We start from the raw sequence: 14,218 nt of genomic DNA, 5'->3' as shown, positions 1-14,218 counted from the left end.
ATGAAAGAACTGAATCTGCAGAATAAAATGTTCAAAGAAAAATGGACATATACTATTCATATCAAGGCATATACTGGTTAAGCTATTAGCCATGAAGAATGAAGGAAAAAACTCAGACCTCCAGGCCGAAAACTAACTTATCAGAGGGAGGAAATCATGCTGGCCTTAGACTTCCTCTAAGCAATATTCAAAGCCAGAAAACAAAGGAAAAATGTTTGCAGTCTTAAGGCAAAGCCAGCATGACCCCAAACTATGATATCTAAGTAAGTGACATTCAGAAATTGATGAAAAAGGCAAACATAACATCCACGAATCCATGTTAAAAAAAAAAAAATACTTAGTGAGGAGCAGATAGCTAAGTGATGAATCAAAATTAATAAGTAGGAATTGAGAACTGAGGTGTGTTGCGACCACTGGATTTTAAAATAGAGATCAAGACCAAATGACCAAAGGAATTAAGGTTACAAAACAGGAACATTAAAACCTTCACTTTAAAAAATAATGACATAAATAAAAATATATCTTTTTCATGGCAGAGTCAACTTGCATTTCTAAATTGGAAACATACAGATAAAAAAATCTCCAAACTCTTAATTTTTTAAACTTTGGATATTTTAGGACATAAGATCGCTTGTGGCAAAGAAACATTTTTTTAGAGTTCAGCAATTCCTTCAGCTTATCTTACTACTACCAAATTCAAATAATTTTAACACTTTAAAAATTTAAAAAGTATGCACATTCTCATCTTAAATAAGATTAACTTATTTGTATAAGTGCATAGAAATATGCCTACCACGATGGTCACTTAATATTGATGGTAAAATCTGGGATCTGAGGAGATTTAAAAACCTTCCTGTAACTTTCTATATTGTTTGAATTATTTATAAATGAACATGTATTGTTTTTATGAAACCAATAAAAACACTATCCTTAAAATACTATTATATACAACAGTGTGAATATACTTAATACTACTGAACTGTACATTTTAAAATTATTAAGATGGCAAAGGGCTTCCCTGGTGGCGCAGTGGTTGAGAGTCCGCCTGCCGATGCAGGGGACACGGGTTTGTGCCCCGGTCCGGGAAGATCCCACATGCCGCGGAGCGGCTGGGCCCGTGAGCCATGGCCGCTGAGCCTGCGTGTCCGGAGCCTGTGCTCCACAACAGGAGAGGCCACAACAGTGAGGCCCACGTATGGCAAAAAAAAAAAAAGATGGTAAAGTTTGTTATGTGTTTTTTTACCACAATTAAAAATAAAAAATACTATTATAAAAATTATGATATAGGTCCAGCCATTATGGCTTTACAGATGGATTTTGACTATCCCAAATTCTCCTCAAATCAATTTTTTCCACCAAAGATTACCCCTCAAATTATACCCTTCACATAATACTCTGTACTTGCTTATACCTTATCTAATTTAATTTTAGAAACAGAGACCATTCACTGGCAGACATTGTTATAAGTATGCAAAATGAAAAGATGCATGTAAAAAGTAACTAATATGTTGTATTACTCTATTAAATATCTTAGTGTTATGAAAATGTAAATATATGTCATTTGATTTACATATTTTGGTGGAAATCTTTTAATGATTTTTTTTTCTGATTGTTAAAATATGTGCCCATTTTAGAAAATCTGAAAAAGAAGGTAAAAACCACCATAATTACATAATATATTTTGGTATATTTTTTCTCCCAACCCTTGAGGAGAAATAGTTTTATAACCTAAAAGATTTATCTGTACATTAAATTAAATATTAGTGTTTCTCTGTGGCATTAAGTATTTTTAGTGGTTGCAAAAATTCCATTAGATTGATGTACCATGGTTTATTTAATCACTCCTTTACTACTGAATATTCAGATTGTCTCCTCTCTATAGGTGCTGTAATGATCATATATAAATCTTTGACTTCATATCTAATTTTTTAGGATTGGTTCCTGGAAGTGGAACTACTATTATCAAAGATTTGGACACTTTTGACTCCAGAAAAGTAATATAGTAATAGATGAGTTTGTAAATTTCATTGCATTCTTAGCAACACTACCTGTTAGCACTTCTTTTCTGTTTTTCTTTTTTTAACATCTCTATTGGAGTATAATTGCTTTACAGTGTTGTGTTTCTGCTGTATAACAGAGTGAACCAGCTGTATTTATACATATATTCCCACGTCCCCTCCCTCTTGCGTCTCCCTCCCACCCTCCCTATCCCACCCCTCTAGGTGGTCACGAAGGACCGAGCTGATCTCCCTGTTCTATGAGGCTGCTTCCCACTAGCTATCTATTTTACATTTGGTAGTATATACATGTCAATGTTACTCTCTCACTTCGTCCCAGCTTACCCTTCCCCCTCCCCATGTCCTCAAGTCCATTCTCTACATCTGAGTCTTTATTTCTGTCCTGCCCACAGGTTCTTCAGAAACATTTTTATTTTTCAGATTCCATATATATGGGTTAGTATACGGTATTTGTTTTTCTCTTTCTGACTTACTTCACTCTTTATGACAGACTCTACATCCATCCACCTCACTACAAATAACTCAATTTCGGTTCTTTTTATGGCTAATATTCCACTGTATATATGTGCCACATCTTCTTTATCCATTCATCTGTCGATGGACACTTAGGTTGTTTCCATGTCCTGGCTATTATAAATAGTGCTGCAATGAACATTGTGGTACATGACTGTTTTTGAATTATGGTTTTCTCAGGGTATGTGCCCAGTAGTGGGATTGCTGGGTCATATGGTAGTTCTATTTTTAGTTTTTTAAGGAACCTCCATACTGTTCTCCATAGTGGCTGTATCAATTTACATTCCCACCAACAGTGCAAGAGGGTTGCCTTTTCTTCACACTCTCTCCAGCATTCATTGTTTCTAGATTTTTTGATGATGGCCATTCTGAGTGGTGTGAGGTGATACGTCATTGTAGTTTTGATTTGCATTTCTCTAGTGATTAGTGATGTTGAGCATCCTTTCATGTTAGCACTTATTTTCAATCTCTGTCAATCTGATGGGAAGACTCTTTCTGTAATTTAGTTTGATAAAGTTGCATTTTTGCTGATCCACTCAATAACTTTACTATTTCAAGGACTTATAATTCTTTGTCTTCTCCATGATGCTTAACAGAGCCTTGCTAAGATACAGAAGAAATGTATTGTTTTATTGGCTTTGGCAGCATTTCTTTTAAAATACATTATATCTTGAACACATAGAAAGGTGAAGAAAGATAACATCAAAAAGGATCCAAATTATTTTACTTAATAAAAAGTAAGATTGTATTCAATTCTTAATGTAGTCATAGAGCGTTATTACTATCAGCCAGCAATATCATATTTTATTTATTGAAATCATATTGAATTTATTGCTTAATGTGCCATTTTTACTACAGCACTTTTCAAAATGCTTCAAAATGCTTAGTCTATAAGGTTAAGAAAAACATTCACTAGATAACTACTTTGAAATAATTTCCTCAACTCTGCCTTCATTCAAGAGGCCTAAAAACAGACTGGCCCACTTCCAACTTTCATGTTATCTTTGCTATGAAGTCATTCTATAGATAGGTTAATAAGCATTCTGGCATACAGAAAAATAGTTTCTGTAAAACTATATTGCATAGTTTGGCTGGGGTTGTTCCTCCTTCAGAACTGCATTACGTAATTTTAAAGTGTTTACTTAAGCTCCTTTGGGCTGCCTCCATGGTAGCTATGAAGTCACTGAGAATTAGGAACAGTTTGGGGCCTGATAACAAAGTCTATTAGTTTAATGTGAACACTTTGTCAATTTTTTTTATCACTGCCATATAAGGTACTTTAAAAACAAGGATATTAATTCATTTTATTTTTTTAAAAAGTTTGCTACTTCAAAAATCATTAAGAAATACACACACACACACAAAACGTTCATAAATGTACATTTGCTCATTCCCTAAATGTACTTATTTTAAAACCCGTACTCTATAGCATGTATTCACAGTGTGATTTTGACTTATAAATAATTATGCAAAATTACCAAAATGTATAGAGCACAGCCTTTAGGAGAGTATGAATTATTAAAACGGCCTAAGCACTATTTCTATCTGTAAGTCATAAAGGAAGTTTTCTATGAGAACATCAAAGATATATAAATTATAATAATATCAGCTTTGGGAGAATTTAAAAAGATACTAGGTTATAAGATTATTTTATCTTGATTACACAGAGAAAGGGAGTATCTTCAGTTCCTTAGAGAGAGAACTCTTGAGCTCCTTTACCAACTAAATAAGAATGTGTCATGCAATGTGCGTTGTACAAGTGGGAGAAGAGTCATTCAGATTTTGTATGTTAATCAAGTGTTATATCACCTCAAGGAAACATGCAAATTCTTATAAAATACCTAAAATCTCAACCATCACTTTAGAATTACTGAGTTTTATGAACCAACAAGCCCAAGTAAAGTCAAGATCCTGACATCTGGGACTTCCCTGGTGGTGCAGTGGTTAAGAATCTGCCTGCCAATGCAGGGGACACAGGTTCGAGCCCTGGTCTGGGAAGATCCCACGTGCTGCAGAGCAACTAAGCCTGTGCGCCACAACTACTGAGCCTGTGCTCTAGAGCCCACGAGCCACAACTACTGAGCCCGCGTGCCACAACTACTGAGCCCACGTGCTGCAACTACTGAAGCCCACGCTCCTAGAGCCCATGCTCCGCAATGAGAAGCCACCGCGATGAGAAACCCGCGTGCCGCAACGAAGAGTAGCCCCCACTCACCGCAACTAGAGAAAGCCCGCGCGCAGCAACAAAGACCCAACACAGCCAAAAAAAAAAAGATCCCGACATCTAAAACATGTAACCCTTTAAATGTCATTTTATTTTAATTATGTAACATGAGTTTATTATAAAATTACTTATAGGAATAATCTCGATAGCATTTTGTTTTTTAACTTTGAAGTCACTGATGGCCTTGCCAATGATCTAGTGAGGTCCAAAGTCAGGGACAATTCAAGGAGGGAATGGAAAAACTTTTAGGACCTGATTATCTCCTTGAAGGTGCAGCCACTGTGCGTGTCCTACCTAGCTTGGGAGAGAGAGAAGTGTCTGTGTATAGGAGGCTTGACCTGGAGGGGAGGGAATGGTCATGAGGGAGAAAAATGGGGGACAATTATGAGACTGCCCATTCAGATTGGCTCTCGATTTGCTTTGCTGTAATGATGAAATGTTTGGGTTTTTATATTTCATTCTAATATCAAAAAGAGGATATTTATTTGGTTTCTTATGCTTAAACATTTTTCATATACATTTATACATCTATTTATCTGAAGTTAATGTGTGTGGTGATTTCAAACACGTTGCCAATTCTCTTCCCATTAAAAGGTAGAGTCTGATTCTCCTGTCTAGAATTGGTATGGCGTTAGTTATTTGCCTCTAGCGAACAGAATGTGGATAGGATGCTCCAGACTTCTACGCTTAGGTCATAAGTGATACAGTTTCACCTGGCTCTCAGTCTTGGGACCCTTGGAGCCCAGAGTCCTGTTGTGAGGAAGCGCACGCCACAAGGAGAGGCCATATGCAGGTGTTCTGGCTGAAAGCCCTAGCTAAGGTGCCAGCCATACATGAGTACGGATTGCTAGGTGTGGAAGTGAACACGCCTTCGGGTGATGCAAGCCTTCGGCCTATGAGCTGCCCCAGCTGACTCCCAGTGGACCGGAAACAAGCTGTCTGCAGAGCCCTACCCATACTGCATATTCATGAGCAAGTAATGTGTTTTAAACAACTAAGTTTTGGGGGTGGTTTGTTTTGTATTTGAGTCCCTGCTTCCATTAAATCTCTAGCTCAGGTTAGCTGTAACAACTAGGAACACTTTCCCTCCACTTTTCCTTGTTTCCCTAGCCAGACTGAGATCTTAGCACCTCCAGGTACTAATTATGGATGATTAAGTGTGGTTTTGAAGTGCTGTTAGGAACAAAACCCACCATTATGGGGACCCATTCTAGCCAAAGTCCTTTTCCTTGAAGGCTTAGTGGTTGCGCTGGGGAAAAAGAAAGCTTGACGCCTCCATCTCTCCTTTTCTTCTTCACTAGGTATCCCTGGTTTTAAAAAAGAGGGGAAAGCAAGATTTAATCTTCTCCTGCCCTCATCTCCCTTCTGAATTCAAATCTTTGGAAAGGTGCTTTCTTTTTCACTGAAAAGGTACACAGCCTTTTCCGTCTTACAAAGGGACCAAGCCAGCCACAGCTTTTTATTCCTTATGAAGGAAGCAAAACAGAGTTCCTCCTCCTGAACCCGAGGCCCACGTCTCCTCCCTCCCCAGACCAGAATGGGGATGGATCCCTTGTTCTGGCCCCACCAGCCAGTCACTTTCCCATCCCACCAACTCTTTCAAATTACCTTTCTTGAACCCCTCTTCTCTCTATCCCCACTGCCACTAGGTACACAGCAGTGGTTCTAGTTGATTCTTACTTAGATCACAGGATATTTTATTTTCCATCTTCCAGTCTCCAGGACCCCAACTGGTGTAATCTTTTCAAGGACCTGTAATCTTTTCATACCTGACCATGCATTTCCACTAAAAAAAAAAAAAATCCTTTCATGGTTCTCCCTTTCCTGCAGGTTTCAATCCGGAGGCCCAATAGTCATTTACTCACAAAGCAGCGTAAACCCTTGAAATTGTATGCAAAATTGTAATAGAAGTCTATAGATGCATTTTTTTTTCCTGGAGAGAGACCAGATTGCTTTCCGTAGGTTCTCAAAAGGGTATGTGTTCCCCCAAAAGATAAAGACTTGTAGGTCTCAGGCTAAAGTCCAAACTCCCCAGCATGGACTACATGGGTGTGACCTGGCCATTCTTCCAGCCTCCTTTCTTTCCCTTCTCTTTACCCCTTTCACATCCCACCCATTCTTACTTGGCTGTGGTTGTTCACTACAGGCCTTTGTACATGCTGCTTTGCTTGCTCAGCTTGGGGAAATCCTTTCCTTTCCTCTCTGCTTAGCTGGTCTAACTTTTGCCCATCCAGGAAACTGCCTTCTTTCTTTTAAGAGGCACCTCAGGCCATGCTACCTACAGAAAGTTGTGCAGGCTAAGCAAGCTGGGTGTGAACTCTTGCCTCCCTGAATCCAGCCTAGCAATTGCTCTTTCTTTTAGCATCTACCTCCTGGATTTACAAACTGGGGTGGGGGTGGGGGGTGGGAGAAAAGAAGATAAAACGTAAAGTAAAACCTGTAAAACAAGCAGTGACTAATAATTGTGCAGCACTTATACAGAAGAAGAACCCCAGGCTGTAGCGTACATTTTTGTAGTGCTTTCTTGGGAGGGTGAGATTGGGTAGTAAATGTGTAGTTTATAGTTCCCTCAGAGTGTTAATGATAAATACAACACACACCTTCCTGTTAGAGAATATTCTATATGAATTTTCAACATCATCCAGTTTTCCTTTATTTTATGCCCAGCCAACAAATGGTGTTTTGTATTTAACAAATACTGAAATTAATAAACAACATAATTCTGATATTCTGCCATCTACTAGGACTGCTGGGTCATTAATCTGAATTATTACTCCTTGGTTCACGCACCACCACCCAAAAAAGACGGTCTAACATCATGATGTGTCCTTAAAATTCTCCATCTACCCAGGAAGATGTTCCAACTTTTTGAGATAAACCGTGTACTAAGTCTGCTCGTGAGACCTGTTTTGTCTTACAGCACAGGCTTTAAGTCAACCCTTCACTCTTTCAAAAAGTTAAGTCTTTTAATTGTTGCCTCGAAACAGAGCTCTTTGCCCTTCTTGGGCGGACGGATCTCAACGAAGTGTATTTCCCTGCTACTAACGCATAAACTTATAAATAGCGCTTACCGCGCTGAGTCACCAAAACCCGGAGTTTCCCCAAATAGCTTATAACGACTGCTGGAATCGAGTCCTCCAGAGCGGTGACAGGCTCCTATCACACACCCGCGAGGCTGGACCCTAGGCGGGTCCCCAACCACCCAGCTCCCGGAGAACGCGGGCAAAGCCACCTATTCCCAGCCAGGAGTTGAGTGTCGGACCTTTTGAGCGCGGATGGTGCTCTCGGGACGCGGCCGGACTTGGCCTTGACCGCTCAGGGACCGTCTCCGCCCCCTCCAGAGCTGGGAGCCGCAGGGGGCCGGCACAGGCCTCCGCCCTGCGCCGCCTGCTCACACAATGGGGCGCGTCGGGAGAGGACGGCCTCGGCACCCGCTCTGGTCCCAGGCCCGGGACTATGGGCAGCTGGGGAAGCAGCCAGGAGCTAGGGCGATAACGAAAACCCCCATCTCCCCTCTGCCCACTCCCACACTTCGAAATGGCTGCGGCCGCTGGTTTGGGGGCTGGGGGAGTAGGGCTGGGGGAGGGAGCGGAAGTGCCACCCCCTGCAGTCAGGGGATAGTGACGTCACCCCTACTGTCGGCCTGTAGCGGGGGCGTCTGCCCGTCACGTGACCCCAGCCCCCCCACTCGCAGCTGAATCCCGCGCGCGCGCGCGCGCTCCCTCCCCCAACCCCTTCTCCCCAACTTTCGCCCTCCCCGCTCCAGCAAGGCTGTCAACAGCGCCAGCTCCGCCCCCTCCCCCGCGCCCAGTGTAACCGCCACGGCGGCGCGGCGGGCGCTCGCGCTCAGGTCAGGGCTCCTGGAGGAGAGCATGCCTTATGTCCTCACCTAGCCCCCGGTTGACGGCGCGCTGGGTGCGTGGGCACCGGAGCCAGGGTGTGCGGTGGCGTGCGGCGACAGCGCTTCTCCGTTCAGCCCTCCCACAGCAACCGCAGGACGAGGTGGAGACGCCAGGTCCGAGCTCAGAGGGGGCGAGTTGTGCTCAGCAGCCTCCAGGTCCTGGCACGTCTCCGCTGGGGGTCGGCCCCCAGGCGGGAGCGGCAGCAGGGAGCCAGCCGTCGACCCCCTGCCCGGCGGCGCGCGCCTCCGCGGCGCTCCCGCCTCCACTCTCCCTGCCGCCTGGGCGGCGCACGCTACTCCTGGCTTCCTCGCGGGCCGCGGCGCGGCCACGGGCTGTACAACGAGGGGCAGGCGTGGACCATCTCCTCGAGCCCCCTCGGTCACCCCGCCGTGCACTGCTGGGGTTCCAGATTGGGTGGCTGTCACTGCTGCGCCTCGTTCCATTTTTCCCCCCTCAATTCTCTTCTAAGTAGAAGCTTGGGGGAGGGAAAAGAAAACCCAGTGTAGAAAGGGGCGGTGCGGACTGACCTGTCAACGGCGGAGGAGGAAGACCCCCGTTCGGGGCGAGCTCTCGAGCCCGCGCAGGGACCGGAGCCCTGGGTTCGCGTGGAGCGGCGCGGCGCGGCGCGGCGGGCAGCAGCTGTGCCTCAGCCAGGTGTCCCCTCTCGGCGGGGCCCGCGCTGCCGCGCCCGCCTCCTCCCCTGGCGCCGCGCTCCCCGCCCCATCGCCAGGGACCAGGGAACCCCCCAGCTCGATTTTTTGTGCAGTTTCAGCAAAGCTCCGAGGAAGTTGGTCCTTTTGTTCCACTATTTATAGATTGCGTCAACATTGCGAAAAGGAGAAGGCGGAGCGGTGGCCCCTCCCCCTCCCCTCCCTCCGCCGGCTCCTGGGAGAGAAAAGCCCCAGCACACGACCTAAGTACACAGCGCGCCAGCCGCCCGCCCGCCTCCGGCCTCCTGCTCGCCGCTTCCCCCTCCTCCCTGCCCGGGCCAGAGCGCTGCCAACCCCGTCACGTGCCCGCCCGGGAAAACCAGCTCCCCGGGGCTCCGCGCCGCCCGCCAGGCTCCGTGGCGGCGGCGGCTGCCTCGCTCAGCTGTGCGCCCAGCTCGTGGGCTCCGGCCGTGGCCCAAGCGTCGCGCACAGCGTGGGCACCCGCACCCTAATCACTCGGGGGGGGGGAGAGCCGGGGTCCGCGACTCTTGGATGTGCTCACAAGCCTTCCGTGCTTCCGCCCTCCTCCCCCACCCCGCCCAGTCTCGGGAGCGCCACCGCCCCGGCGAGGAGTGTGCGCGCGTTCGGGCCTCGCTGGGAGACAGGGGCCTGACTTGTCCTTCGCGCGGCCGCTTCCCCAGAAGCTGGGATGCCAGGCCCCCCCAGGCCGCCGCACGACTGGTTGTGGGCGGGGGACTGAGGGACGCCGGGGTGGCTGGCGGCAGCTCTAAGGCTGGCCGGCGGAGCGCGGGAAGTACGGTGCGGCAGTGCCGAGACGCGCGGAGACGCTTTCCCTCCTCCGCAGGTGCAGCGGGGCGTTGCGCGAGCTCACTTAACTGCTTCCCGGACATCTGCGGACCAAGGAGTTTGCAGGCCTGAGCTACAGTGGGGGTAATATAGTTTTTGAGGAGTTACTGGAAGTTAGATCTGTGACAACAACATTCGAACTTTTCTTTAAAACCTGATGACGAAATGATAGGCCCCGCCATACGCCCCGAAATGAAACTGAGCTCCCTTGCCGGCCTAAAGCCTCTGTTCCTGAGCTCGATGTAAACAAGGAGGGCGGTAAATACGAGAGGAAGGCCTTATTTTAACAAAACCAAGTGCAAGTAGCTTGTTTGAGTGTAATTTACCTTCGCAGCTTCCGGTCATTTCCCTAAGTGATTTATTTAGATCGCAGTTTAACTTTACAGAGTCGGAATAAAATAATTTAGCCCTTCAGATCACGGGTGGAGGAAAGCCCGGGCTGAGCTGGGACGAGTGCAGGAAACGCGTCGGACCTTTCCGGGCAGCTGGACAGTGTGGTAAACAGTCTGGAAGACTTACGTTTTTTTCTAAAGAGTTTGGAGAGACTTTTCCGTTGCACCCCTCCGCGTTCGGGCTCAAGTGCAGGCCGGGGGTGGGGGCGGGACTCTGCATGGGCCCTTACCCGGAGCCGTGCTTCCTGGCCCTGCACTGGGAGCGTGCAGTCCTAGGGGAGCTTTCGCACGGGCCACACGGGGCAGCAGCAAGCTTGCCTCTATTTGAGAAACCTTTCCAGGTTTGGCTTTTTTTTTTTTTTTTTTAAATAAAGGGGGAGACCTTAGGCCATGGGTTCATCGATGTAGGATACGTGTGCTTTGCTCGCCATAAAGAGGGAGGCGAGATGAAGAAAAGCGAGCCTGTGCAGTGGTTGCTGGGTTTCCAAACAGCAGAGCTGAGTGGACCGGCAGCAAATGGGACTAGGCGTTAGTCCCCTCACACCTGATGTGCTCAGGGCCTGGTGTGGGAGCCGGATCCCGGCAGTCGAGCCTTCTCTCTCGGTTTCCTTCCAGTTTAGTGAAAGGCCCCGGCCTCCTCTCTTCCCGCCTTTCTACCCTGCCTATTCTTCTGTATTTGAAAGGCACAGTCCTATGAAGGCGAATTCGTTTCCGCGCCAATTTTGTTGCATCAATATCTACAAGTCACGTTTCTTTGCGCGAAGAAAACAAGACAGGGCCACCTGGTTTTTCTCGCCCCTGAAAGGGACAGGGGTACCCAGGCCTCAGCCTGAACCTTCCCTTCCCCCGGCCCGCTTCGGACCGAACAGCGGTGTACCCATCACTTTGTCAGGACACGCGCTTTTCACCCCTACTTTGTTCTTCTGCAGTCTTCCCAGCTGCGGAGAGAAGGGAGCGAAAGCAAAACGAAAGCACCCGGGGCGCATTAGTCGCGGCGGCTTCCCTGAGCGCGGCGGTGGGAGGCCAAGGTCTGGGGTCGGAAGGCAAGGGTGGGCGCGGGGGCTGCGTGGAAACCGGGTGGCGGGTGGTCCCCGCAGGGCCCCCGGGAGCTGCCGGGAGCTCCATCGCTCCTCCTCCCTTGGGAAAAGCCACCGCGTGTGAGAATATACCGGCCCCGAAGGAAAAGTTTGGTCTGGGTCTTGAGTTGAAATTCGAGACTGATTGGGACCGTGCGGAGGGGTCGCAGAGGCAAAGGATGGTGGCGCGGACACGAGCGTTGGCCCCCGGCGGATGATCCCGGGGAGAGGTCCGCGCGAGCGGGAGCGCAGCGAGGGCGCGCAGAGGCCGCCGGGGAGTGGAGGCCCACGGAATTGTTGCTCCACTGAGGTTGGATAAGCAGCCCGTTTCCCCGCAAAAACCAGAGTTCTACAAGGTATAAGGACTTAAGGGAACTTTGGTGACAACCTCCGCGCCCGCCCGCCCTCGCGGTAGTCACTGCGGGGACAAAGGCGGCCTGCGCAGACTTGGACGAGGCGCGGCCCGTGTGGGCGGCCTTAGCGGCCGCAGACTTTTTCACTTAAGAGAAGGATGAGTATCTTTATGAGGTGAAGGTAACCTCCACAACCACCCCTCAGGGGTGACAGCTACAGTCTGATCAGCTAAAAGGCGTCCTCGTTCCCCCACCTGCCCCCGCAATGAACAAACACTGGGAGATTGGCCTGCAAGATGCTCGCCCTGTCACTCCAGTACGTTTGTGTAGCCAAACGCCCGAAAAGCCCCACCTTGCCCACATAAACAGCTAACTTTATTCCATTGCATGGTACCTTTCTTGTAGCAATAGCTATGGGTTTTGGCAAGTGTTAAAAAATCATTTGATCCTAAATGAGTCGAATGTGGAAACATAGTTTTCTGTGCGAGTAGTTTGGGTTTGTGTTTTCTCTCACTGGCGCCTAATGCACGGCGCAGCGCATAGCTGTTACACCTCTACCTGTGCAGGGGCGCTTTCGCACCGCGCCCTTTCACTCTGTAAATAAGTAGACTTGGAATTATGTACATGTGTGCATTGTTTAGATATTGCATCTCTGGTTATTCATTTCACCGAAAGGACTCAAAAACGGCTATAATTTTAAAAGATGCAAAATTGAATTCTTTTAAGCGAATCTCGAGAAGGCAGTCTTGGTTTCCTGCTAATGTTATGCCGGTAACAGGCAGCAGCCAATCCCAGACTAATTTTGTTCGTTTTTATTCCTTCCCTCTTTACCACAACTGCAAATACCAGAAAGTTCTGTGAAAAACATGGCCCACTCCACCCAAATTTCTTTATACAATGATGAGAGGAGACCTGCAGGTGAAATAGACCCGTAGGCTATTACTTTTGGAAAGACTCTTCTATTTCTTTAAAAAAAAAAAAAACTCAGCAAAAGCTATTTTTGACTCACTCAACAGACTGATTAAAATGCTTGCTTTCACCATGCTCGCCCTTTGGTTTCATATGTGGCCGCTGTTCTCACTTTCTTACAAGTTTTTCCTCTTGTAACTTATTTTCGTGAGACAGAGATTCCATCAGGTTATCTTGCTAAACTGGGCGTCTATAATTATGAAGTTGGTCTTTTCTCCTCCGCCCCACTTAAAAAGTACACACACGGCCTTGAAAGCCCGCAGTTGTCTTTATTTCGCACCCCTCCCCCTTTTCTTTTTATTTTAAATCTTCGCATTCGCAAATGATGCTTTGCCTGGGCTAGGTTCAGACTACAGCATCTAAAACGTTACCCGTCCGGGTAGTCCCTTAAGGCATCGAAAGCCCAACCTTGCGCAGGCCACTGGAACCCGCATCAGAAACCTTGATCTGGAGTCCAGTTTGGAAACACATCTGTGCTTTTCGCAGTAAAATGGTAACTTGCCCAAGCGATGCATCTGGCTTTAGATTTTATGCGGAATATGATCTGGAAAAGGGAACGCCTGTTTCAGGCGCGGCAACATGCCCCGCGCGGATCCCCGGGGGCTCCCTCCTGCTTAAGAGCGCGCGGGGCCTCGACCCGCAGGGCCTCAGCCAACCTCTGGGCGCCCTGGTTTGGGTTAACCCCACACTAGCTCTCTCCCTTCCCGGCCTCGCCTGGGGTCGCTCTCCGCGGCAGAAGAAGCTTGTAGACGAGAGGAGAAAGTTGGAGACTGAAGATCAGATGTCCTTAAAGGGGCTGGGGAAAGGGAGAAGCTCTTCGCAGCTAGTGCCAAGAAACTCGGACACCCCGCGCTCGCCCCGAGGCGAAGAAAACTGTCCTGGGGGAGCACAAGTGTTCCCGAGACTTTGCCAAAGATTCGGGAGTCCGGAGGTAGCCTGTCCCCCACCCGCGCCCACCACCGGGTTGTTTCATAATCCCCTCTGGGCCGCCTTAGGTGAGGACCGGGCGGGGTGGCGTGGGGGTGAGGTGAGGTGAGGATGGCGGCTCTTCTCTGTTTCCCGCCCTCTTCGCAGCGGAAACGTCCAAGGGGTTAAAATGGCGCGGCGGAACGGGCTCGAGGAGCGGTGCCAGTGTTCGGCCCCGACGGGCGGGAGAAGTGGGGTGGGGATCCCGGAAAGGGCTGGGAAAGCGGGGACCAAGGGGAGCTGTGAGGCAAGAGTTTCTGCTCTTGGGGGTTGGGTCCAAGGCAGTTG

General features: G+C 48.0%; 1 long non-coding RNA gene across 2 annotated transcripts in view; it reads right to left on the bottom strand.

The window, feature by feature from the left end:
* LOC309974860 overlaps positions 1 to 9,443 on the bottom strand; it is a 70,209-nt gene extending 60,766 nt beyond the window's left edge. For both annotated transcript variants that reach the window (XR_014326924.1, XR_014326925.1), the window contains exon 1: positions 9,185 to 9,443. This is a non-coding gene — a long non-coding RNA (uncharacterized lncRNA). The remainder of the gene's footprint in view (positions 1 to 9,184) is intronic.
* Between the last annotated feature and the right edge of the window lie 4,775 nt (positions 9,444 to 14,218).

This window comes from Leucopleurus acutus (genome assembly GCF_964270905.1).
Source record: "Leucopleurus acutus genome assembly, chromosome: 18".
In the NCBI taxonomy this organism is placed as follows: domain Eukaryota; kingdom Metazoa; phylum Chordata; class Mammalia; order Artiodactyla; family Delphinidae; genus Leucopleurus; species Leucopleurus acutus.
The sequence above is the reverse complement of the archived record's forward strand: the minus strand, read 5'-3'. Positions and strand labels throughout refer to the sequence as shown.